The 26,912-nt window shown below is 42.6% G+C and overlaps 1 protein-coding gene across 3 annotated transcripts in view; it reads left to right on the top strand.

The window, feature by feature from the left end:
• CLCN2 (chloride voltage-gated channel 2) overlaps positions 1-26,912 on the top strand; it is a 91,564-nt gene that overhangs the window by 9,275 nt on the left and 55,377 nt on the right. The window contains exon 1 of one of the 3 annotated variants that reach the window (XM_089508716.1): positions 15,324-15,391. The exons of the other annotated variants lie outside the window; for them this stretch is intronic. The gene's annotated coding sequence lies outside the window, so the exon portion shown is untranslated. Of the gene's footprint in view, positions 1-15,323; positions 15,392-26,912 lie in introns of those variants that run through there. 3 annotated transcript variants of the gene reach the window in all.

Genomic DNA, 26,912 nt, shown 5'->3' with positions numbered 1-26,912 from the left:
TCTATCTCATTTTGTGTTGTTTGACTGTCTCTCTCTGTGTGTGTTAGAAGACCAAACAGGATCACTGGTATCTTCTCCTGGACCTTGTTTCTGTAACTGGATTTCCTCCCTATCCCACTTCTCATGAACATGCTGAATTTGCCTCTGAGTGGCTCAGTTTATTTTCTCCATTGCCCCGAGCTACCAGCAGTTAAAGTGATTAAAGTGGAATTGCAGTACTGTAACTGTGTTTTATGGTAGGGCCAGAGAACTGGGACCTAGTTTCAAACCCTGCACTTGTGCATCAAAGCTCACAAAGTGAATATTTATGGGATGGGTTAGGAGCTTTTTGCACTGCCAATTATAACACTTCAATTCCACTTTAATTGCCATTATTTGTATCCCGTAGAATCTTCGGATTTGCAATTTAGGGGAGAATATTTAAATTTTTCAGCCAGAGAGCTGTAGTGACCTGCCAAATTTTATAGGCCACATTTCCATAGCATGCAGCCATGGCAGTTGAACAGGAATTGTAATACTATCATTGTGTAGTTGGAAAGGGCTCCCGGCTTATGCTTTTACAATAACAGAAATCCATTTAGAGATTTATTATTATTATTATTATTATTATTATTATTATTATTTCTAGAGTCTTTTTTCCCCACTACAGTCATCTTCCAGCCTGATCTACCTCACAGGTTTATAGGAAGGGGAGACCTTTTATTTGTAAGCTGCCTTGGCTCCCTTTCTGGGAAAAAGGCAGCATAAAAATGAAATGAAATACTGTATAATATAATAAAATAAATGTTACCCCGAGCTTCTTTGCCAAGAAGATGAGGTAAATCCAGTGAATTTTCAAGGCTGCAAAAACTGGCACACTGGGTGGAACACTAGGCTGAGCCTGATGTCCTATCCAACAGGTAAGGCATATGAGAAGGGTCTTAGAATTACAGAAACATAGAGTTGGAAGCGATCATAAGGACCATCTTGTCCAACCCACTGCCAACCCACTGTCATGTAGGAACAGAAAACCAAAGTACTCCCAAAAGATGATCATCCAATTTTTCTTTAAAGAAAGAGGGTTCACCATGCTCTACAGCAATCTCTTTCACTGTTGTGCATCTCTTACAGCCAAGAAGTTCTTCTTAATGTTTAAGTGAAATTTATTTTCTTGTATTTTTAATCCATTGGTTCATATTCTGTTTTCTGGAACATCATAAAACAAGCTCCATCTTCTACATTGCATTGCTTCCAATATTTAAAGATGCCCATAAGATCAACTCTCAGTCTTCTTTTCTCCATACCCAGCTCCCTCAATTTTTCCTCTCATGGTTTGGCTTTTACCATCTTGGTTGTCTTCTTCTGAACATGTTCAGGACCATCAATATCCTTCTTGAACTGTGGTGCTCAGTACTGTGCACAATTTTCAAATTGCTTGATTGTGTGAGTCAGCTTTGAATTGTGAGGAGCATGGGACTCAAGAAATAGCCAAGGGTATCTCAATGGATCTCATTTTCCTAGGTGCCTAAACTTGATTCACCCCATAAATAGTCATCATAGAATTCTAGAAGTCATGTAGTCTCTCTTCCTGCTCAAGTCAAGAATCTAGAAACTGTAACATCAATGACAGATGACTATTCAGCCTCTGCTGAAAAGTTAGTGTCTTATTGTTAGGCTTTTTCTCCTAATGTTCACCCAGTGTCCGTTTTCTTTGGAAGCAATCTGACCTTGCCCATAGAAGATGGTTCTCAACCTTTGGTCCTTCAGGTGTTTTGGACTTCAAATGACAGAATCCGTGACCATCAGCCATCCTGGCTGGGTCTTCCGTGAATCAAAGTCCAAAATGTCTGGAGGACCAGAAGTGGAGAACCACAACTTAAGAACAACAGAGGACAAATAAATTCCACCTTTGGCAGCCTATCATCTATTTGAAGATCACTGTCAAGTGTCTCCTTAATATTTTCTTAAAGGTAAAGAACTCCTCCTCTGGAGGTCAGAACAGCCCCCTCCCTGCTCTCTTTTCTCCGACAGCAGAAGACATTTTTATTTAGGCAACCTTTTGGTGGGTGAATTTTACTTACGTAGTGTGGAGCCAGAATGGGGTAGAGGTTTGAGCATTGGGCTACGATGCTGGAGATCAGGGTTCGTTTCCCTCTCAAGCATAAAAACCCACTGGATGACCTTGGTCATGTCACACTCTCTCAACCTCAGAGGATGGCAATGGCAATCCCTCACTGAAGAAACCTGCCAAGAAAACCCTATGATGGTTTGCCTTATGGTCGCCATAAGTCAAAAATGAATTGGAAGCACACAAAGAATTTGTGATGTGCTGTTTTAATTTTTTTTAAAAAAAACTTTTTAAAATGGTCTTAACTATGCTGTGTTTTAAACTTAGGTTTTAATACTAATTTTATTTAATTGTTTCTTAACTTTTGTAATTACAGCAATGTTTTAATTACATCCTTTTGAAATTATTGTAAGCTGCCTTGAATCCCATTTTGGGAGAAAGACAGGATAGAAATCAAATAAATAAATAAATTCTTCCATGTTTCCACCAACTGTGTCGGCAAAGGAGATGGGATAAAAAGAATTTTCTTCCTTGAGCCTAAAGCTTTGGTAGGCTTAGATGGGAAGACCCGACATAGTTGGGTTTATATTCATATAACTAGAAAAAAGGGGGGCAAGATAACGTTCAATGACAAGTTTTTTTTTAAATTCTTTAAAAAATGAAATGCATTTCCAATTGCCTTTGGAATAAAGGTTCTCTTTCAGAAGTTTGCACAGAAGCCAAAAAGATGTGGACGATGCCAGCCCCCCACAGTGAGAGATCTCTTGAACAGATCTCATAGCATTGGCAGGAGGGCAGTATTTGAAAGCAAGTTTGATGGGGTCCAGATTATATCTGGGTAGCAGTAAGGAAGGAAGTGGTTAATCAGTGTTAGTAGTTGTGCCATGTTTTCAAAACAGCAAAAAGGGACAGCTGAAATTCAGGCTTGACAGTGATAAAGTACGGACCTATTAACCAGTTTGTGTTCTCCATTCCTGGAACCTTCTTCCTCTGCATGCACGGCTCATCACTTCCCTAACCAGCTTTAAAGCTGAGCTGAAAACCATATTGTTTAGGGAAGCGTTCTCAGGGAATTTGTGATTGTTATCTGGCTGTCTGACAATATTTGATGTGATGTGATTTGTTTGATATTTGATGTTTTTAATCTGTTTTTTCCTTTCTATATGGTAATTTTATCTATTCCTCTTTTAATTGTTATTATCTTAGAATGTACGCCTTGGGCAGGCTTTTATTTACTCCTAATTTTACCGACTTTGTACAGCGCTGTGTATAATTACAGCGCTATAGAAATAAAGTTTAATAATAATAATAATAATAATCCATAAATACCAAAGGAAAGTGTTGATTTCAATTAATGTAGCCATATGTTTCTCCATAAAACTGACACATTGTCCGCGTTCATAAAATAAATAATGCACACATTTCTGTCTTTATGGGTGGACTGTGACTCTGGAGACCTGGGTTTGATTCCCAGCTAGGCCATGAGATCCACTGAATGACCTAGGGCGAGTCACATGCTCTCAGCCACCGAATAAATCTTGCCAAGAAAATCCCATGATAGATGCGCCTTAGGGTCGCCATAAGTCGGAAACAACTTGAAGGTATACAGACGAAGGGCTAATTCTCAAAAATATGAGCTGGGGCTTGTCTACACTATTAAAATACAGTATTCTTCATTCTAATGGTAGACTACAATCTGGCCACACGAGATTTGGCAGAATTCAGGTTTTTTGCAAGGGAAGGGGGAAACTCTCTAAAATCACTAGAAAGGATTTGTGTTTTTTTACCAGCGTATCTGCGAGTAGCCATGGAGATGCGTGTTATTGAACATGTGGGTGTCGGTCCACTATGCATGAAGTTACATGGTTGTGTGTTTTTGGCTGAGCATGAGTGAATAGATGCAGATTTGCATAGGAAAGTGAAGACAATTAGGTGCCGATATGAATGTGCAAAAATTTGCAGCAGTTCACATAATTGTTGTAGACTAGCTCCAAGAGAAAGAGGCTGGAACATTTCAGGAGCAGCTGGAAAAGTGGGACAACACATGATAGTTGGAGGGTATGGGGTCCCAAAGGCTTCACAAGACACCCATAAGGGTTGTATGTGGCTCAGGGGTTGCATATGCTCTCTGCTAACAGCATAGATCTAGACCAGATAAAATTAAGACATTTCTCATTGAAATCAGTAAAACTTTTACCATCGGTCCATGACTAAATCATGCCTTTCATTGCAGTGGGATCTTAGTTGAGCTAACTTAGGCTCATCTACACCATAGAAATAATCCAGTTTGACACCACTTTAACTGCTCAGTGCCATGGAATTCTGGGAATTGTAGTTTATTGTGACACCAGAGCTCCCTGACGGAGAAGGCTAAATGTCTCGCAAAAGTACAGTTCCTAGAATTTCATAGCATTGAGCCATGGCAGTTAAAGTGGTGTCAAACTGAATTATTTCTGCGGTGCCAATGCAGCCTTACTTTGGATTCAGCCTGTTCTCTGTACCTTGCGACAACCCTGTAAGCCTTTTACTCAATGGAAACCCATATCATTCACCTGGTATTGCAAATGTTGGAAACTCAGGTGGAACAAATAGTTTGGCAGAGGTTTCCATGGGGATGTGGTAGAAAGATTCACGTTTGGTAATGCATTTCTTTGCAAACGATTTACATTTTTTTAAAACTCCCTTCAAAGGATCATATTTCTTCTTGTCCCCTTTTCCTTTCCCAGTATCTGCTTTCAGGAGCATAACCCTAATGGAGCAGCTGTCTCAGTTCCGTTTCTCTGCCATGGCAGGTTCTCTCTGCTCTGCTAAGAGATGAGGAAATAGAGATGCTCTTTTTTTCCTCCATGCCCCTGGGCAGCACATTCTGCTGAGAGTTGTGAAACACATCTCACTGTGTTTGCTCCTCACTGCCCAGGGCAGGAATTAGCTGCCTCTTCAATTGGCTCTCCTCAGGCCATCCATCCCTCGTCTTTCTTTTGAACACAGCCTTATCAAAGGAGACCATCAGACGGGGCTTTGTGACGATTATCCTAGAAGTGGGGCAGGGAGAGAAAGAGACCTCACACGCTATCTACTGAGTTCCCCATCGCCTTTCTTGCAGATCCGATGGAACTCGACCTGGCTGGTTTGAACAGGGATGCTGTGGGAACTGGACCTCTTCCCACCCTTCTGATTTACTCCTTTGGAGGGAACTGGCAGGAGCTTGTAGCTGGTTGGAAACTTCCTTTTCTCCCCAGAGAGGCTCAGCTGTGGAGCATCTGCTTTCTATACAGAAAGTCCTAGATTTAAACCTTGGCATCTCCATTTAATGTGGAGGACAGGATGGAAGCCAAAGACTTTCTGAGAGTTGCACAGATTGCCCCAAATGCCCCGAAACCAAACCAGAAGTGGCTGGAAATCCACTTCTGGTTTTAAAAAGCCCCACCCTGATACTTTTTAATGTTGAAAGGTGCAGGGCTCTCCTGCAATTGCTACTGCCAAAGTCTTCCAGGGCTTCATTCCCACTTACAGATAAATCAGTGTGCAATCCAAATCAATGGATCGATTCGACAGATGAGCGTGGTTCCCACTACATTTGCCTCGATCACATTTTTCCCCTCTAAATAATCCACTTGTGATTCACGTTCAGGCATGAATCGATTCAAAATGGACACGCTCCAGCCGGACGAAGGGCAAATTTAAATCAATTCCGATCTGCTTCTGGTTCACAGTTGCGCAGAAACGATTTATCAAAAAAGACACAGAAAACATCAGTGTCAAAAAGATGTGGTTTAAATGGGTCTAGCGCATGCTGCCCCCTCTCGGAATCGCTTCAGCGATTCAGTTTAAATGGGAACCAGGGTCATTTGAACTGGCTGAAACTTATTTGCGATCTGGTTTAAAAGATAGTGGGAATCAGGCCCAGGAGTTCTTTTACACTACACAATTCCAGTACAGCTGGCCCTCTGTATCCATGGATTCTTCATCTGTGGGTTCAGGCATCCACGACTTGAAAACATTCAAAAATATATATATATAATACATTCCAAAAAGCAAACCTTGAATTTGCCATTTTACATAGGGACACCATTTTACTACCCATTGTATTTAATGGGACTTGAGCATCCATGGAAAGTCCTGAAACCAAACCCCAGCATATACCACGGGCCCACTGTGCTATGATTCTACCTGAACTGCCCCAGCTGGCTAGGGCCCATTCACACTGCAGAATTACAGTGCTATCATTCCACTTTAAATGCCAGGGTTCAGCCCTGTGGTATCCTGGGAGCAACGGTTTGTGGAGGGTTATTTAGGATTCCCAGCTGGAAAACTCTCATGCATCACTGACCTGCAAACCCCAGGATTCCATAAGATGGACCCATGGCAGTTAAAGTGGAATAAAAGCACTATAATTGTATAGTGTGAATGCCCCCTTTTAAACTCAGATTAGTCACTAGAACTCTTTGGCTGAGAATTGTAAATATCCCTCCTTGAACAGCAAATCCTAGGATTCAGTGGGATTTTTATATGATACTCTGTGTTTGTGTGTGTGTGTGTTTTTCTTGGGCTTTTTTAAAAAATGTACATGCCAGCATGGTTGTAGTGGTTTGAGCATTGGACTATGACTCTGGAGACCAGGGTTCAAATCCCCACTTAGCCATGGAAACCCACTAAGTGACCTTGGGCAAGTCATACTCTTCTAGCCAAAGAGGAAGGCACACAACAGCAAACCCACTGTGGACAAACCTTGCCAAGAAAACCCCATGACAGTTTCACCTTAAGGTCACCATAAGTTGGAAATGACTTCAAGGCCACTGTGCTTTTCTGCTTTAAATGCTTGCCTTCCCCCATTGCCTGATGAGGATTCTTTCCAGACACAGCTAGTATTCTTGAATGTTCATTCTGGTCTCTCTGCTCGCCACTGGTTTGCTGCACCCACTGCACACCAGTTTTGCTAGACTGCCTGTGGCCCTGTCTCATTTTTGCCACTTGCTAACCTTGATCTTTTCCCTGGTGGATGGATGCCTTATCACTAGCAAGGGAGCTATCTGCACTTCTAATCCCTGTTTATGATGGGGTAATATGCTCTCTCTAGTCAATATACTTGCCCAATTGCTGGCATTGCAGAACATTTTTCAGGGAACAGTGACTTTGTGTCCCTCCTCCCCCTCTCTCTACCCCCTTCTTCTCCTGCTTTTCAGTTTTCAGTGAGATACCTTACAATTAGAACAATGCAAGGAACAATAGGATATAGAGTTAAAAGAGCAGCATTCTAAACAGGGACCAAAGTGTGGACATTTTTTTTTTTTAAGAGTCCTTGCACAGAATTTCTACAACTGGAAACACTAAGACTTGAGTATTTGGGACACTAGTCCTGTATGCTCAGGGTTCCTATCTGAGCACATTGACACCGAACATGAAAAAGTTACCTTCCAGGACTATATTTTCTTGGATTACTGTTTCCAGATTCCCTTAATAGTATGGGAGAAAGTCATGCATTGCAATGCTAACTTCTGTTTAAAACAGAAGGTTGTGTCAGAGTGCATGACCGTCTCAGAATTTAGTCACATCTAATAAGCCATAAAATGAAGACATGCATACACACAACCAGAATTAAACCTTTTTGCATTCAGTAGGGTTTGTTGTGTCTGGTAAGCATGTTTGGCAGTGCAGCCTTTAACGTTCAAATGTAGGGCAGGGAAACATACTTGGCTGCATGGCTGTAAATACTTCAGGTACTAGTACAGGCAGCAAATACTATTACAGGTAGTAAATTCTGCAATACCTGTATTGCAAAAATTGTGTATAGTCAGCATTTGGAGGAAGGATTGTTTGTACAGAGCCAAACAAGGATTATGTAGTCTCACAGCGATGCAGATGTTAATCTTCATTATGTGGCAGCAATAAGCATGTCTAGTATTTTAATTCAAACTAGCCACACTACTTTCTGTGCATGGTTTTGAAAGCTGGGCAGTAAAGAAAATGGACAGTGAAGAAAACAGATAGGAGGAAAATCAACTCATTTGAGAGATGTAGGCCTGTTACAGACAGCCAAAATAAAGCTGCTTCGAGTCACTTTGGAGGTATGGTATTTCAATGATGCATGAGTCCTAAGAGTCTGGAAGCTTCACCAAAGCTGCACTCCAGTCCTTAGGACTGGAGCGTGGCTTTGGTGCGGCCTTTGGACTCTTAGGACGCATGTATCATTGAAATACCATGCCTCCAAAGTGACTCGAAGCAGCTTTATTTTGGCTGTCTGTAACAGGCGATAGTGCTGGAGAATGTTCTGTGGATACAGTGGACAAATAAAATAAAAGATAAATAAATGGTTCCTAGAGCAAATCAAACCTGGGCGCTCCCTAGAAGCTGTGATGACTAAACTGAGGCTGTCATACCTTGGACATAACATGAGATAATATGGCTCACTAGAAAATACACTTATGATGGTGAGGTAGAAGGCAGTTAGAAAAGAGGAAGACCAGATGGAGAGACTTGATCAAGGAAGCCACCTCTATGAGCCTGCAAGACCTGAGCATGGCAGTTGATAACAGGGACTTGGAGATCTCTCATTCATAGGGTCACCATGAGTCGAAGTCGACCTGACAGCGGTTAACAACAACACACTACCTTCCCAGGCACGCTTGGCGGGGACATGGGAGAGTGCCTTCTTGGTGGCTGCTCCCAGCCTTTTAGGGTGGTCTCCAGGGTGAACATTTTTTTCTGTTCCAGCAGGCTTTTAGGAATTATCTGCAAGGACATTTAATGGTGTGGTGTCCTGCTTTAATAGTTTTGCTGAAGGTTATCTTTTATCTTCTTGTGGATTTCTTTTAAAGGGTTTTAATTCTATGGCTTGATTGACTGTATTCTAACAAAGACTTTTTACATGTTTTTGTAAAATGCTTTTAACTGTATTTGCTTTAGTTTGTGTAAGCTGCCTTGTGTCCCAATAGTGGGGAAAAGACAGGATATAAATGAAGTAGCAGCAGTAGTAATAATAATAGAGTTGGCTCTCCATATCCACAGATTCAGCCATCCATGGCTTGAAAATATTTTTTTAAAATTCCAAAAAGTAAACCTTGATTTTGCCATTTTAGATGAGGGGTGTCATTTTAGTATGCCATTGTATATAACAATGAACATGAGACTCAAGCATCCATGAATTTTGATATCCATGGGGAATCTTGGAGCCAAACCAAGAGCCCACAGTAATGATGATGATGGTGGTGGCGATAGTAGCATCCCTCCTCCCATCGCACTGATAATACTGATGATTAAAATATTGTAACATAGTCTGATCACAGTGTATGGCACTTTACTTTGTAAAGAAGGTAGGTCCCGGTTTAAATGACTTACAAGCTATAATAGAGAGGTGGAGATGTTTAAGACATTTTACTTTGCACCTGTCAGGGTCTCTGACCATTGGCCATGTTGGCTGGGGTGATGGGACCTGTAAGCCCAAACATTGGGAGGACCAAATATTCTCCATCATTGCTGTAGTGGTGGCAAACCCTCAGACATTTCACAGAAGAAAACTGGGACATTTGTGGCCAAGCAATCTCACAGTGTGGTCAGGATGGCAAAAGTTATTAGTGAGGAAGAACTGACAACTAGTAGAGGTTGTAGCAGTTTGCTTTTGTTTCAGCCTACTGGGAAGGCCAAGATTCTGCCTCTGCCTCTCCCCTGCTGAGTTATTTGAGTCCAAACTCCTTTTGCAAATTGAACTCAATTTGCAGCAGTTGATGGAAGAAAAGAATGAAGAGGGGAAGTGGGGGGAGAAAGAACTTGGGATGTTTTAAATGCAGTTGAAAAAGTGGGATGAGAGAGGATTAATCGAGACTGGTCCTGCCAAATCAGGGCAGTTATGGGGAAATGAGGAGCTGCATGTGGTGCATGGCCAGTATTTTTTTTTTCACCCTGTGCTCAGTGTTGTATGGAAAAATCGGGGTTCAGAAATGTTTTGAGTGGTACATAGCAACGGGTCCTACACACAGACCTAAGACAGCAGATCATCTATGTACTGTCCCGTATTCAGGGCACTGGCTGAAATTCTGCTTTGGCCGTGAACTGTGTTATGAAGGTGCTAATGCAAGATTGTTACAAAGATTAATCAGATAAAAAGCATGTGAATCACACTGAACTTTGTGAATATCACCATTATCTACCTGGCAGGAGGAGGTTATGCCAACAGTTTCACCAGTAATTTCCAAGTGGTGTGCCATGAGTAATAAATAATCAAAGTTTCTTTAGAGCCCAAACATCCTGTTCATTGAAAAGGCAGTTCATTGTTACTCTAAGCTTCCTTGCTCTGGCCTTCGGGTCTCCTTTGGACCAGGTTTATTTTCTTATTTATTTAGTGCATACCCTATTTTTCTGATGGTCATTCTATATCTGCAGTGTCTCTGTATGAGTCTCTGTGTTGAACATGTAAGCAGCCTTGCGTAATGTATAAGTGAGGCTATGGAAATTCCGGCCTTAGTTAAAGGAGTGCTCAGAGACCACTGTGACAGAGATTCGAAGCAAGATTGTGTTTTACTATAGCTTTGTTGCTTAGCCCTGCTCTATCATTTACCTAAACTAAGGGTGAACAACTATTGGGAGTTAGATGGATGTATATTCCCACCTCAGCACTTTAGTGAGATGCACCACCTTCAACCACCACTCAAAGCAAAGTAGGTTGTCTTGGGGAGCAATTTATCCTATGCTCTCCAGCATTTCGCAAATGGAAACCAGAACACATATAGCCAAGCACCATCACAGTATGGCCAAGATAGCAAAAGTTATAACTGAGGAAACAGAGGCAAGCTCAGAGATGCTGCAGCAGTTTGGTTTTGCCTGGCTCTACTGGGAAGGGCAAGATTTTGCCTGTCCTCTCTTCCTGATGAGTTACTGGAATACAAACAAACTTGCAGCTGTTGAAGGAAGCTAAAGTCAAATGAGGACAATGGGAGGAGGAGAGAGAAACTGGAACATTGTAAAGAGATATAAAAGTGGAACAACAGAGGATTAATGGAAACTTCCCTTTCCATTATTGGGGCAGTTGGAGAGTATGATCTCAACATTTTTGGACCCTTCCTCTTAGGATGTTTTAGGAATGGCCTTTTTGCAGCAGGAAGTAATTAGATTGTCAATTTGTAGATCACTTTCTGTTGGAAAAGGGGCCTTTCCTGGGTCTAGAAGGAACCGGGTGAACTGGGGTAATAAAATGCCTGGGTGATGTGGGGCAATAAAAAGTCTGGGAATCTTTTTTAAAGAGGAGGCACTATGAACCATAAAACTGGACTTAGGGGGTTGCATGTTACCCACAGACTTCATTTGTGCTATCTTAGACCTAAAGTAATGGACCTGGAGGGCTGCAGCAAAGCAGTTGTTTGTGTCCAAAAGGAAGGAGAAAGTGGTGTGGTGGCACCTTTAAGACACCCCCCCCCTTTAAAGAAATCATAAGCCCTATGTGTATTTCATTTATTTATTTTAAATATATATCAGAGGCCTTTGCAGAATTCTTTGCCTGAGGCAACACACATATATATAAATGACCCATAAAAATGGTGGCACACCAAAGCACGATATTAAATCACAATATCTAAAAATAAACATAATGCCTGGCAGAGACAAGATGTGGAGAACATGTCATTTATTTAAAGATTCCTCAAGGACGTCATTTGCATATCATTTCCATGTGTCTGGCCAAAGCTGAACTGCAGTTGGTGGACAAGGTTGCGTTTGATGCTTCTTAATAACCTTCCCTTGGTAGAGTGTCCTTCAGATTTGGCATCTTTTTTTACGTGATTTTGTTGCTCTGAAATTATTAAGATTTGAACTCTAGTGTAAGATCTCTCCCACAGTACCCATTGCGGTGTTGATATTTCTTTTCAAGCTGGCTTCAACTTATGACTACCCTTTGACTAGGAGACCTCCATGAGCCTCGGTCATTGACAGTTTTGCTCAGGTCTTGCAAACTCAGGGCTGTGACTACTTTGATTGAATTGATCCATCTGCAATGTGGCCATCTTCTTTTTCTGTTGCTTCCCACTTTTCCTAGCATTATAATCATTTCTAACAAGTCATGTTCATCTCACAGTATGTCCAAACTATAATTTGTTGTTGTTGTTGTTGTTGTTGGGTGTCTACAAATATCTTTTGACTTATGGTGACCCTAAGGTTTTCATGTGTAAATCTACAGTGCTATATAAATAAAGAATAATAATAATAATAATAATAATAATAATAATAATAATAGGGGTTTTCTTGTCAAGTTTGTTCAGAGGAGGATTGCCATTGCCATCCTCTGAGGCTGAGAGAGTGTGATTTAGCCAAGGTCACCCAGTGGGTTTTTATGTTCAAGCTGGCAATCGAACCCTGATCTCCAGAGTTGTAGTCCAACACTCAAAGCACTACACTGTGCTGATTCTCACACCAAACTATAACAGCTTCCATTTAAATTATTTTGGCTTCTAGTTGAGAATTCAGGCTTGATACGACTTTTGTTGTTGTTATATTTTCAAGTCAGCTCTGACATGACTTATGGTGACTCTAAGACTTTAACCTATCTTAAGGTTTTCTTAGCAAGATATCTTCAGAGGTTTGCCATTGCCTTCCTCTGTGGCTGTGAGAGTGTGACTTGCCCAAGGTCATCAAGTGGGTTTCCACAGCCGAGTGAGGACTCATAGTCTGGCGTCTGCCCGACACTCAAGCTATAACAGTACACTGGATCTCTAGAGTCCATTTATTTTATTTTTGGCAGTCCATAGTATCTATAGAACTCTCCTCCAACACTCTAGAATAAATTGTTTGCTCTTGCTATCACCTAAATATCACTTTAGTAGCCATTGTTCCATCTATGGTATCTTGAGAATCTGTAGTTTTGTAAGCTATTCATAATTCTCTGTCCCAGAACTCTAGTGCCTCACCAAACTACAAATCCTAGAAATGCAGTTGAAGTAGGATCAAAGTGCTATAACTGTATAGTTTGATAAAAACATAAATCTAATGCATTGTTGGATATTGGACTATATGGCCTTTGTAGTCTCTTCCAACTCCATGGAATACCCTAACCCAGCCTACTTAGACTTTCCAACTTCCAGCTATGTTGGACTGCAGCTCCCATCATCCTAGCCAGTGGCCATGCTGGTTGGCTGGGGATTTTGAGAGTCAGTCCAATACAGACACTGATATGGGGAAGTCTAGTATACAGGAGAGAGCCACTGTGGCATAGTGGTTTCAGTGCTGGACTACGACTCTGGAGACTGTAGAGACCAGAATTCAAATCCCCTTTCAGCCATGAAGCCCACTGGGTGACCTTTTGCAAGCCACACTCTCTCAACCTTAGAGGAAGACAGGTGGCAAACCTCCTCTGAATAAATCTTGTCAAGAAAAGCATATCATAGGTTCACCTTAGGGTCGCCATAATTTGGGAATGACTTGACGGCACACAAGAATGACAACAAGAACAGGAACAACAGCAGCAAGAACCTTGGGATTTGCCTAGCCTTTGGAGTCAACCATGCTGACAGGGGAGTGATAGGAGTTGCAGTGCAGATGATCTGGAGGACTTCAGGCTGTGGAAGCTGCTCTGCCCATTATTACTCCCCTAATCATGTGAAAAGCAGAATTGGACAATAGAAACCTCTTAATGCTGGGAAACAGGATCAGTATCTGGATTCCTTGAATAGTTCCTGCTCATGATCATGGTTTCTATGACCTTTTCAGGGAATCCTAGAGATTGTCATTCCCTGAGTGTTACAAAGTCAACATTATTACCAGGAAAATTACTTGGTTGTAGAAGATTTCAAGTCAAAATAGCCTCCTTCCTATACACAGGTTTTGGCACAAACCTCTTATCTGTTGGGGAAGGTTTAAATTGTGCGGGAATGGATTGGTGCCCTCTTCATCCTTTGTTCCCTTTGTCCCTCTCCTGGTTGAAATTTAAACCATGACCTCCTCAGGGCCTTTTCAAGTATGATGTACATTGGCATTTCAACAAATGCAGTGCATTTAAATGGGAGTTTCAAGTATGCAGTGTTCATTTTGGAAAGAAATTATTTAAAAAAAACATATTAATGCAAACAACAACAATCATGACATTAACAATAGTATTAATAATAACAGTAAGAAATCAAAAATACATTTCTATGATCCTAAAATAAACATATAGGGCAAACAAATTGCACTAAACTACAAATCTAACTACTAAAAACAACAATAAAAAGATAAACAGACAAACAAACTGTGGTTTCCAATGTACCTGTGTTTCTATTTCACTGAATATATCTACTCCCCTCCTCACCATTCAAACTTTCACCTCATAATACATCACATTTTAAAATGAGCTTTAAAAATAAATCTATAAACCCCTACATAAGAAGACCATTCTTATTTGGAAACCGAAAGTCATTGTGGATCCCTGCTTTTCTCCCTAACTAATTATTAAAAGCTTCCATTCTTCTATGGAAACATATTCTGATGTTACAGTAATCAAGATTTAACAGTTTTAGTGTATGCAAAGGGATCTTACAGCACCTTTGAGACTAACTAAAAGATAGAAATTGGTAGCATGAGCTTTGGTAGACTTGAGCCTACTTTCTTAGATGCATTTGGTGGACTAGAAAGCCCAGGGACAGGCGTATATAGCAATCTGTGTTTCAGAATATTTATAGCAATGCAAAACTTTGTGGGTGTGGAGAAGAGGTGGCAGGTTCAGTTGGGGGACAAGGCAAGGATGGTGCCTAAAACCAAAGTTAGTAGATAACCATATGAATTTGTATTGGGATGTAGTGTGGGAGCCAAAAAGAAGATGTGATGAACTGGCCAAGAAAGCCTCCATGAGGCTGGGGGTTAGCTTGTGTTATAATTTGTCTAGTGTTCCAGGAAACCATTGCCTTTGTTCATTCCACTTCATTCTCCCTGGGCATTCCATCTTGAACCTCAGAACAACTGCCCTTGAACAAAAAAACCCTGAAAAGATTGGAAAGAGAAACAACAGAATTGGAATACAGTCAGCCCTTCACATTTGTGGCTTTGATTTTTACGGATTTGATTATTTGCGGTTTTGATTAATAAGTTCTCTCATGGTCGCTTTGGTTGATGATCTCCATCTGTGCATTGACAGGGGAAGTGTGGCCCTGTTGGTGCTCTTGGACCTCTCAACGGCCTTCAATACCATAGACCATGGTATCCTTCTGGAACGCCTGAGGGAACTAGGAATCGGAGGTACTGCTCTGCAGTGGTTCCGGTCCTATCTCTCAGGCAGGTTCCAGATGGTGTCGCTTGGCAACAGTTGTTCAGCCAGGAAGGAGCTCAAATCGGGCATCCTTCAAGGCGCGATACTGTCGGCGATACTATTCAACATTTACATGAAGCCGCTGGGTAAGACATGGGGAGGGGTGTTATCAGTACGCTGATGACACTCACGTTTATTTCTCTATGTCTCGGACTGCTTCAGTGACCAAGGAAGGCATCTCCCCTCTGAATGACTGCCTGAAGTTAGTAATGGATTAAATGAGGGAAAATAGACTTAAACTGAATCCAAATAAAACGGAGGTACTCACTATAGGCAATCCCAATCTGGGTATGGCAATAAGCTCTCCAGTTCTGGACAGGGTCACACTTCCCTTAAAGGACTGTGTTCGTAGCTTGGGGGTACTCCTGGACTCGTTGCTTCAGCTGTCATCCCCAGGGGATGCGACAGCCAGGAGCATCCATTATCAGATTCAGCTGATTCACTATCTACAACCCTTCCTGGAACGGGAAAACCTAGAAATGGTTGTACATTCACTGGTAACCTTTCGTCTCTATTTTTGCAATGCGCTCTACATGAAGCAACCCTCATGCCACATTCGGAAGCTGGAACTGATACAAAATATGGCAGCCAGATTGGTGACAGGGAGTTCTAAATTTGATTCTATCACACCTATCTTAAAATCCCTACACTGGCTTCCCATTAACTTCCGGCCATAGGATGAGGTGTTGGTTATTACCTATAAAGCCCTGCATGGCTTGGCCCAGTTTACCTGAGGGAACGCCTCCTCCCATACAATCCTTCCCGCACTCTCAGGTCCTCTGGGAAGAACCTACTGCAGTTAGAGAGAACTAGACTGAAGACGACTTTCCAGAGGACGTTCTCTGTTGCAGCTCCAAAAATCTGTAATGACCTGCTGGATGAGATCTGCCATCTAACATCTTTGGAGGCCTTTAAGAAGCCAATAAAAACAGATCTCTTCCAGCAGGCCTTCCCAAACTGATCTCCTCAGAATTATCACTCTCCATTTGTTTAGCTGTACCCACCGGACTTTGATCTTGATTTATTTTATTAACCATTCTATTGGGAATTGTTTTTAATGGTATTTTAGGGTGGAAGGGAGATTGGGGAACTATGATCCAATATGTCCTGTTATGCTTTTATCTATTGATAGTCATGTTTGATTTTACTGTTTTTGTTTGTTGTTACCCACCTCAATCCAATACAGGGAGAGGCAGGATACAAATAAATATTATTATTATTATTATCTCTAGGTCCTCCAGGCCAACTTTGCCAGAAGTTGACCATAGCATTGTACTCGAGAACTGAGAAGTTCCCAGAGAAAAAGCTTCTCTAGGCATTTATAGGCCCTGCAGCATGATTCTGTTATCAACTTTTTATTTGTAGATCCAATACCTGTATGGGGTCAATCAAAATGCACAAATACATGTTGCAAGCTTTCGAAGTCACACTGGATTCTTCATCAGGCAAACAGCAGAAAGAAATTGAAGATGTTAGGCCTGCATTTTCTGGTCTTAGTTTAGATGGTAGGGAGGGCTATCTGTAGGCTGGCACCTCCATGTAGGCCTGTTACTAATATCTTCAATTTCTTTCTCCTGTTTGTCTGATGAAGAAGCCAGTGTGACTTCGAAAGCTTTCAATATGTAATTGTGCATTTTGGTTGGCCTAATAAAGGTATAATTGTTTGGATATTATTGGATTTGCTGTATGGCCAACACGGCTATCCCTAGATGTTTTTTATTTGCAGTTTTTCCACATTCACAAGGGTCCTTCACCCTAACCCCAGCGAATGTGGAGAGACCACTGGATATCAACAAACTGCAGTAAATCAGCAGTGGGTTGAACAGAGAAACCTCCATACAGTGCTGTCATAGGAAAGGGGGTTTGGGTGCCTTGAAAATCTTTGCAGGGCAAGACCTGAAGTTCTCTGCTTTTGTGCAAGAGCCTAATCTGAAGCTACATATGCACTGCAGAATTAATGCAGTTTGACCCAGCTTTAACTACCATGGCTCAGTGCTGTGGCATCTCAGGATTTGTAGTTTGTTGTGGCACCAGAGCTCTCAGACAGAGAAGATTAAATATCTCACCAAACAACAAATCCCAGAATTCCATAGCATGGAGCCATGGCAGTTAAAGCAGTGCCAAAACTGTATTATTTCTGCAATAGAGATGCACCCTGCATTTGCAAACCTTCCTCTTCCATCCCCTTTCCATAGGAAGACTGTAGAAGTGTACTTCAGTTAACAAACTGGGAATGAGTTCTTGAGCATTGTAGCATTTTGACGACCCTGTGGCTTGCCAACGTAATGGCATGGCACTGCTGCAGAGTTTTGGTTGTGCAGAGGAAGGGATTTTATCAGCTGCAGGTTTTATCACTTTGCAGGTTGTTGTGCACCTGCTGAGTTTCCCCTTTTCTGCACCACTCTAAAATGCATGGTGCTCTCTCTCTCTTTTCCATCTGGCCAGTCTCCTTCCAAGTCCCATGCTTGGCTTCCTTGGCAGCCCACTTGCCAAGAGGAACCTGCCCTAGAAGCTGAAAGTCTGAAAACAGCAGACTTATGCAAAGGAAAGTGTTTCTGAATGGCCATTACTTCCACCTTAGATGTCCCTGGGCCGGTGGGGCTCCAGGCTGGACAGTCCATTGCGATTAAACTTCACAAGCTCCCGTTGTTCCCCGTGCAGCTGATCGGGACTGATTAGAGCGGCCAGGGAGAGATTTGTTGAATAAATTCAGCATGACACAGATTTCTGCCACTGTTCCCTTTGTATTCCAACGCCTCTTGGCACTTGGAGGCAGGGACAGACCAGAAAACAGTGCCAGAGAGGAGAAAGGCTGGTGTGTTTTTCATGTTGCCTCCTGCCTTCTCCGGACTTTGACTGGTTGAATGTTGGAAAATGGAAAGGGGGCAGCTGGTTACCTAAACCAAGTGTTATACCTTAAACAAACAAACAAGCCTGCCAAATGTGCAACCCTCCCCATAGTCATTTCTATTCCTTCCCCCACTGCTGTTGTATAACTTATGGAGTATTTTCAATCTTTTTATTACAGTCAGCCCTCCATATCCATGGGCTTTTTACCCATGGATTCAAGCACCCATGGCTTGAAAATGTGCAAAACACATATATAAAGAAACCTTGATTTTTGCCATTTTATATAAGGGACATCATTTTATTATCCATTGAGTTCATTGGGGCTTGAACATCCAAGGATTTTGGTGTCCACAGGGGGTCCTGGAACAAAACCCCAGAGGATACCAAGGGCCCACTATGATTCAGTGTTGGTGATGGGAATTGCAGTGTACCTCAGCTTGGAGAGCTGGATGGTGAATGTGGAGCTGTCAGTTATGATGAAGGGTGATTCCCCGCCCCCCCTTTGCATTGTCTACTTTGGGGCTTGTCTCCAGGACGGTGGAGTGTGGTGGAGTCTCTCTCTTTGGGGGTTTTTAAACAGAGGCTGGATGGCCATCTGTCAGGAATGCTTTGATTGTGTCTTTATGCATGACAAGGGGCTGGATTCGATGGCCAACTCTATCATTTTATGATTCCGTGAAGGCTCCAAAAACGTTTGCCACACTAGAACTGCGCCCTGCATGTGAGCTTAATAATTGGCTTTTAGACCAACATTGGTGCCTTCCAGATGTGCTATGCAACATCTCCTACTGGGGATGATGGGAGCTGTTGTCCAATGCTTTGGAGAGCCCCACTTTGCAAATAGCAAAGTGTGGCCGCCAAAACATCTTCTGAGCCCTGCTCCACTGCCAGTCATTTATGTGTCTTCAAGTTGTTTCTGACTTATGGCAACCCTATTACAGGATTTGCCTTTGCATAACGGGTGTGACTTGTCCAGGGTCATCCAAAGAATTTCCATAGCCAACTGAGGATCCAAACTATGGCCTCCAGAGTCATAGCCCAACACTCAAACGACTGTACCACAGCTCTCATGAGCTTTGGCTTTACCTCCCTCTGAGGACAAGAGTGTGACTTGCCCAAGGTCACCCAATGGGTTTCAATGGCCAAGCAAGGATTAATACCCTGGTCCCTAGGGTCGTATTCCAATGTTGAAACCATTACACCACACTGCTAGCTGGCTAAAATTGCAGCTTCTTTATTATTATGCTCTCATCACTTGGCTTGGAGGAAGTGAAAGGGTTTGCCCAGCTATGGCTTGTCTTTTCAACAGGGCAACTTACGTATTGTGTATTTGCTCTACCTAGGTTGTCTGCTCCAGGCACAATCAGGGTTTTTCCACAATGCAGAAATAAATCAGTTTGACACTACTTTAATAGTTATTACTCTGTCCTGCAGAATTCTGGGATTGTAGTTTGGTGAGGCACCAGAGCTCTCTAATGTGCCAGGCTGAATACTTCACCAACATACAAATCCCAGGATTCCATGGGATGGAGCTATGACAAGTAGTGCCAAATTGCTTTATTTCTACAGTGTGGCAGGTCTGCTAGTTATCCATTCTGAGACACTGCTGCTGCTGCTATAAGAATGGATATGTAACAGTACATAAACCTCCAATACACTCATTGAGGAGAAAAATACAGGAATAGCTAGGCAAATTTTTAATAGTTTGCTGTTGATTTGGGGACAAAGCCATTAAATGCAATACAAACAATAGGGAAATGAATTAAATTCATTGTAGTCAAGGGTATACCTAATAATCAATTTAGTTCAATACAATTGTATTGTAATCAATACAATATTAGCTAAAGAGTTATAAAGCAATTTGTAGCATCTTTAAGAGAGCCAGCAGATTTACGTGTTGGATTATGATTCTGGAGACTAGGGTTCGAATCCTCATCTTGGCTATTCATTAAGTCTTTGGTCACACTGATTTACTTCAAATGTTATGTTCAGAATTTGAAAATTATGTCAATTTTTTAACTTGCTAATGCACTTAACATGTTTTTAATCCATTTAAATTATTTTTTATTGTTTTAAATGGTTTTAACCTGTTAGTATTGGTGCTATCTGTCTGACTCCCTCAGTCTTATGATATCGGGTGTGATAGAATCTGGGAAACGTTCTTTTCCTTTTAAAATAAGATAGTACAATAAGGCTTTGGTATCCACTGGGGTTTGGTTCCAGGATCCCCCATGGATCCCAAAATCCGTGGATGCTCAAGTCCCATTATGTGCAACGCAGTAGTAAAATGGTGTCAGTTATATAAAATGGCAAAATGAAGAGTGGCTTTTTAGAATGTATATAATTTTGGAATATTTTCAAGCCATGGACACCTGAATACATGGATAAAGAATCCCCTGGATATGGAGAGTTAGAATCTTTAGCAATTCTGGCTATTGGCTGTGCATCTGGGAGTTCAGTCCATATCATATCCTCCAACTGTCTTATTTTGGTAGGGATAGTCCCAATTAATCCTCTGCCATCCCACTTTTTCAGCTACCTTTAAAATGTCCCATTTTCTCTTCTCCCTCCACTTTCCCTCTTTGTCCTCAGCTTACTTTAGTGGCTGCAAACTCAGCAGAGGGAGAGGAGAGAAGGAGGCAGAATCTTGCTCTTCCCAGTAACCTCAGGCAAAAGCAAACTGCTGCAGCCACTTGTAGTTTGTGTGTTCTTCTTCATGAAATTTTTTTGCCATCTTGATGTCGCTTGGCCACCTGGGTCCCAATTTACATCTGTGAAGTGTTAGAGGGTATGCCATATGATTCTCAGCCCTCTTCTAGGAATGGATGAAGAAGATACAGAGTTCTAAACCAAACTGGAATATAGAGACCTTATATTTTAACAGCTCTTTCTTCCTGCCTTTGCCCTGCTGTAGGAGATGGGGAAATTGTTATGTTGTTACTCTCAGGTCTCCCTTCTTTTTTCCTCTATTACAGCCCCCCCCCCCCATCAAACATTATGAGAGTTCAGCAGCCCTCCTTACTGACTCTTTCCCATTGCTATAGAAAATAGCTGGAGAAGAGAAAACTTTATTCTGAGTCATAGGCTGAATCCGCACTGCAGAAATAATGCAGACACCTCTTTAACTGCCATGACTCAATGCTATGGAATTTTAGGAACAGTAGTTTGTTATGATACCAGAGCTTTCTGACAAAGAAGGCTAAATGTGTCACAAAACTACATTTTTCAGAACCCCATAGCACTGAGCCATGGTAGTTAAATTGGTGTCAAAGTGGATTATTTCTACAGTGCAGGTGTGGTCATAGTTTAAAACACTTTTGAAGACTACAACCCTACCAACCTGCTAGCCAGCATAGCTCATTGTTGGCTGAGATTAGGGTAGACAAAATCCAATGAATTTTGCCAGTTCCTTTCTCTGAAATATAGCCTACAGCACCTGTTATTCATTTATGATCTGTCATCCATGTACTAACCTGGGCTGACACTACTTAATTTCCAACATCAGACAGGATCTGGTGTCTTTAGGAAGTAAGGGCATATTTTGTAAGTAGTTCTGTTAAAAAAGTGTAATGTGCTGTTTGCAGAAAAGCTTTTCACTTGAAATCCCTTCAAATATGTTACTTTCATAAGCCAAGATTACTGAATTGCCTTTCTCTGATGAAGTCTGTGTGGTATCAGCACATGCGCCAAAGTGCATTTTCACAGGCAGTTGTAGATGTCTCAAAAGTGAGTCCTGCAGCATACAAAATGTACATGCATGGAAAGATTCCGTGTGCATATGCAATGTTCTAGTAAGTTTGGGAAGTGTTAGCATTGAGGTTTCGCAGGATTCTGTCACAGCCTTTTCTTTGGATGCCTAAGCTTTATTTCTAAGTGCTCAGCTGCAATGTTGGAAATTTGGGGATTTAAAGAGAACTTCATTTCAGGAGACAGAATTCTAATGGGATGGCAATGCCCTCATCTTCCCCCCCTCCCCGCCATTGCCATACACCTGCCACTAGTCCAAAATAATGTCTCTAAATTCTGTCCCTTATTTTCAGCAATAAACATTTTCACTTTCATGGCAGGGGGAAAAATAAAATAAAATTCAGCAAAATGCTGAATTTCTTTTGTACACATGCAGCTAGCCAGTGTGGTGGAGTGGTTTGAGTGTTGGGCTACAATTATGGAGACCAGCATTCGATTCCCTGCTCTGCTATAAAACCCACTGGGTGACCTTGGACTACTGACACTCTCTCAGCCTCAGGGAAGGGAATGGCAGACATTCTCTGAACAAATCTTGCCAAGAAATATCCATGATAGGTTTGCCTTAAGGTTGCCATAAGTCAGAAATATGACTTGAAGGCACAACCCACACACACCGGCAGCCCTTCATCTCTGCACCATACTTCGTACATTCCTCCCTCTATCTTTTTGGAAGGTGACCAGTTTTTTCACTGGGGAGAGGGGTCCATAGGGATAGGTCAAGGCAAAGTTAACTTGTAAGCCTCTTCCCTGTCCAAGGAGGCAGAAGAAAAGCCACCCAGAACAATGCCAGGCAGATAAGGAGGCAGGCAGGCTGCTGGTGGATCAATAGCCATTGTTTCCCCAGTGCAATGCTTCTCCCAGCACTGAAACCGGAAATAAGCCAGCCCTCCCAGCTGGAACTCACTGGCACTGGGGGATGGTGACACCCCAAACAGCCTGATGTAACTGGCAGCCTGGGCAGCAGAGCTGGGTCAGATCAGGCCAAGCTGAGTGCCCAGTGAGGCGAGGTGGAGGTATTTAAACAAGGGATGATAATAATAATAATAATAATAATAATAATAATAATAATATTTTATTTCTATACCGCTATTCCAGTGATCACAGCGGTGTACATCAAAGAGTAAGACAATTGAAACATTAGCATGAAATAATACAAAGTTAATAATTAACAACAGTAAAAACTAACAACACCCTATACAAGTGGCTGTGTAGAATGGAATACACAAAAACATTGCCACGGGGAAGAGAATGACCACAAGGCTCACGGGGGGAAAGCCTGGCGGAACAAAAAAGTCTTCAAGTTCTTCTTGAAAGCATCGAGGGAGGTAGAAGTACGGAGCTCATTGGGGAGGGAGTTCCAGAGCTGAGGGGCTGAAATAGAGAAAGCCCTCTGAGCTGATACATATCGAGCGTCTGGAACTCTTAAAAGATGTCTTTCACCCGACCTGAGAGTGCGGGGCGGATTGTATGGGGAGAGGCGGTCCTCCAAGTACCCTGGGCCCAAGCCATTTAGGGCTTTATAGGTGATAACCAACACCTTGTATTCGGCCCGGAAGCGAATAGGCAGCCAATGGAGATCTTTTAGGACTGGTGTTATATGGCTGGCCCTGGAACATCCAGTAACCAGCCGAGCAGCCATATTCTGCACTAATTGAAGCTTCCGGGTTTGGTACAAGGGTTGCCCCATGTAAAGCGCATTACAGAAATCTAAGCGAGAGGTTACCAGAGCATGTATAACGGTTTCAAGGTCCCCCCGGCCAAGGAAGGGTCGCAGTTGGTGTATCAGCCGAAGCTGATAACAGGTGCTCCTGACCGCCGCATCCACCTGAGCAGTAAGGTGAAGTGATGAGTCCAGAAGCACCCCCAAACTGCAAACAGAGTCCTTCACAGGGAGCGTGACCCCATTTAGGACAGGTGGAAAAATTTCCTTACCCAGACCAGGAGAGCCAATCACCAGTACTTCCGTTTTCTCTGGATTCAGGCTGAGTCTGTTTTCCCTCATCCAGCCCATTACCGACTCCAAGCAGGCATTTAGAGGAGAGATGCCATCCTTAGTTACTGCATCAGTCGGAGACACAGAGAAGACTATTTGGGTGTCATCAGCGTACTGATAACACCGCGCCCCGTGTCTCCGGATGATCTCTCCCAGCGGCTTCATGTAAATGTTAAAAAGCATAGGGGACAAAATCGCTCCCTGAGGGACCCCAGATGTCAGGGCCTTCCTATCGGAGCGACAGTCCCCCAGCTCCACCATCTGGAATCTGCCCGAGAGGTAGGAACGGAACCACTGCAAAGCAGAGCCCCCGATACCCAACTCCCTCAGGCGACCCAGAAGGATACCATGGTCGATGGTATCGAAGGCCGCTGAAATGTCCAAGAGCACTAACAGGGACACGCTCCCCCTGTCCATACCCAGACGGAGATCATCAACTAAGGCGACCATAGCAGTCTCAACTCCATAGCCTGCCCGGAAGCCGGTTTGAAATGGGTCCAGATAATCCGTCTCATCCAAGATCCCTTGAAGCTGAAAGGCAACTGCCCTCTCGATCACCTTCCCCAAAAATGGCAGCAGCGAGACAGGCCGATAAAGGGAGGGCTTTTTCAACAAAGGTTTAACAATGGCCGTTTTCAAAGTTGATGGAAACTGCCCATCCCTGAAGGATGTATTGATAATACGGTGCAACATATTAGTCACAACCGTTCCCCCTTGAGCTGTCAGCCATGAAGGACAGGGATCGAGAGAGCAAGTCGTCTTCCTAACACTTCGAAAAATCTTGTCCACATCCTCAGTACAGACAGACTCAAAGTGATCCAGTTTAACCAAGTCCACGGAGGCTCTGGACACCTCTACTCTAGATTCTGAACTAATAATGGAGTCAAGATCAACCCTTATCCGAGAGATTTTATCCGCAAAGAAGTTGTTAAACTCGTCGCAGCAGGCTTTCGATGGTTCCAAAATAGGGTTCAGGGGAGGAGGGAGTTGAGTAAGCTCCCTCACTACCCTGAACAGCTCTGCCGGACGCGACTCCACGGACGCGATACGCGCAGAAAAGAAAGAGTTCTTTGCTGCAATTATTGCCATTCCGTAGTCCTTCAAAAGAAAGTCCAGGAGTATCTTGTCGGCTAAGGCCTGATGTTTCCGCCATTTGCGCTCTAGTCGTCGCAAAACCCGCTTCCTGGCCCGAAGATCTTCCGTATACCAAGGCTGTTTTTTGGAAGCAGGTCTGAGAGGACGCTTGGGGGCGATACTGTATATAGCCCTGGAGAGATCAATATCCCAGATGGGTGGATGGATGTCAAGGCAGCTACATCCTGCATTGTAGATCCTACACAGAGCAGGAGGATAGCAATAGTAATAGCACTTATATTTCTATACCGCTTTGTAGTGCTGAGCACTTTCTAAGCAGTTTACAATATGCAAGCCAGTTGCTCCCAACAAGTTGTGTACTCATTTTACTGACCTATGAAAGGATGGAAGGCTGAGTCAACCTGGAGCCCTACAGGATCAAACTCACAATGTTTTGGCTGCAATACCGGCATTTAACCACTGTACCACCAGGGCTCCTGGACTACTACTATGGCCTGGGGCTCCCACCCAGCCCAGCAGTATCATCTCAGCTGGAAGCTACTAAATTTCAATCAAGTCTGAAGACCTGAGGAGAAGCAACATTTTGGCAGTGATAATAGTAACCCATTTGTACCAGCTTGCCCAAAGTAAGGGTTAAAAGTTGTTGGGTTCTCCAAACCTCTTGTAGGTACAGAAAACCAAAGGTTTTACCGCATTTTCCACCTCCAACTGGTGCACCTTTTGTTTCATGGCCAGCTGCCATCTTTGGCAACAGAAGCAGCAAGCCCAAAGCTTTCCTGGCTATCCCTAACTCTGCCACAGCAGCATGTGCCGCTAAGGAAGGCTGAGGAAGAAGAGAAAAGAAAATCTTCTCAGCCAGATACTGTCATGAATGGAAGGCAGGCGGGAAAGAAGAAAGGAAGAAGAAAGACGGAGAGTAACCATAGAAAGAGAGGGAGAGAGAAAGGGTCATCCTGGCCCTGATATCTCATCTCATTCTGCTGTAGGCAAGTGTAGCTCCACACACATTTCTCCAATCAATTCCTCCTTTTCATTATTTCCAATAGCAGAAAGAACTTTAAAGCTTGAGAACACTGTGTCCCCAAAAGGTCACAGCATTGAAAGGGCTTTACAGCTCCTTGTGAACCAGCTGATGGATATTACAGAACAGAACAGACAGAACTAGTTGTGAATTATTTTGAATGAAATCAAAATATCAAGCAACCCAGATGTGAAAAATCCTGGACCGAAGAAAATCTTCAGAGTTCAGAATTTATTCGGCACAAAATTCACAAGCGGTTGATATGCACTGAAAACAGCATTCTGTATGAAAAAAATAATATTTCTGTATGGATTTTTTTTCCACAGAAAAAAGTAGTTTCCTGCTCAGAAAATCTGTGGTTGGGACATTCTGGGCAACATTTTTGTGTGACTGATTTGCACTGAAAACAGCATTTGATGCACAGGAAACTTTTTCTGTACAGAAAATAATGTTTCATATGCAGAAAAGGTGTTTTCAATGCAGGTCAAGTTTTGTTTCCTCAGTTAAAAATAATTTTTCTTGCAACAGGGGGAAAATTGCTAAAATTACTCATTGCTTCCTTCAGAAGGAAAATTAGTGGTACATCCCTAATCCAGTATGAGATCTCTTTGACAGAACAGTACATTCAGCCTATCTGTTCTTGGGCAGATAGAAGTCCCTTTTCATCCCAAGGATGCTCCAGCATGCATTCATAAACAGGAAAAGCATCTCTGAAGGGTCAGTGGCTGTATTCAGCCTGTCCTTTTAACCCCTGCCAAGAAATTAAGTGCCTGGCTTCCGTTCCCTTCCCTCTTCTCCAAGCCTAGAATACCAAAGAGCCAGGAGAATTTAGCAAGGCAGGTGGTGTGTCTGTGTGTTCAGGTTGAAGGTGCTGTCTGGAGGGGGAGAACAGTAGGAGTCT

Source organism: Sceloporus occidentalis, unplaced genomic scaffold (genome assembly GCF_023333645.1).
Source record: "Sceloporus occidentalis isolate IW3139 unplaced genomic scaffold, rSceOcc1.0.p SCAF_2, whole genome shotgun sequence".
Lineage (NCBI taxonomy): Eukaryota > Metazoa > Chordata > Lepidosauria > Squamata > Phrynosomatidae > Sceloporus > Sceloporus occidentalis.
This window is presented reverse-complemented; position numbering and strand designations above follow the sequence as displayed.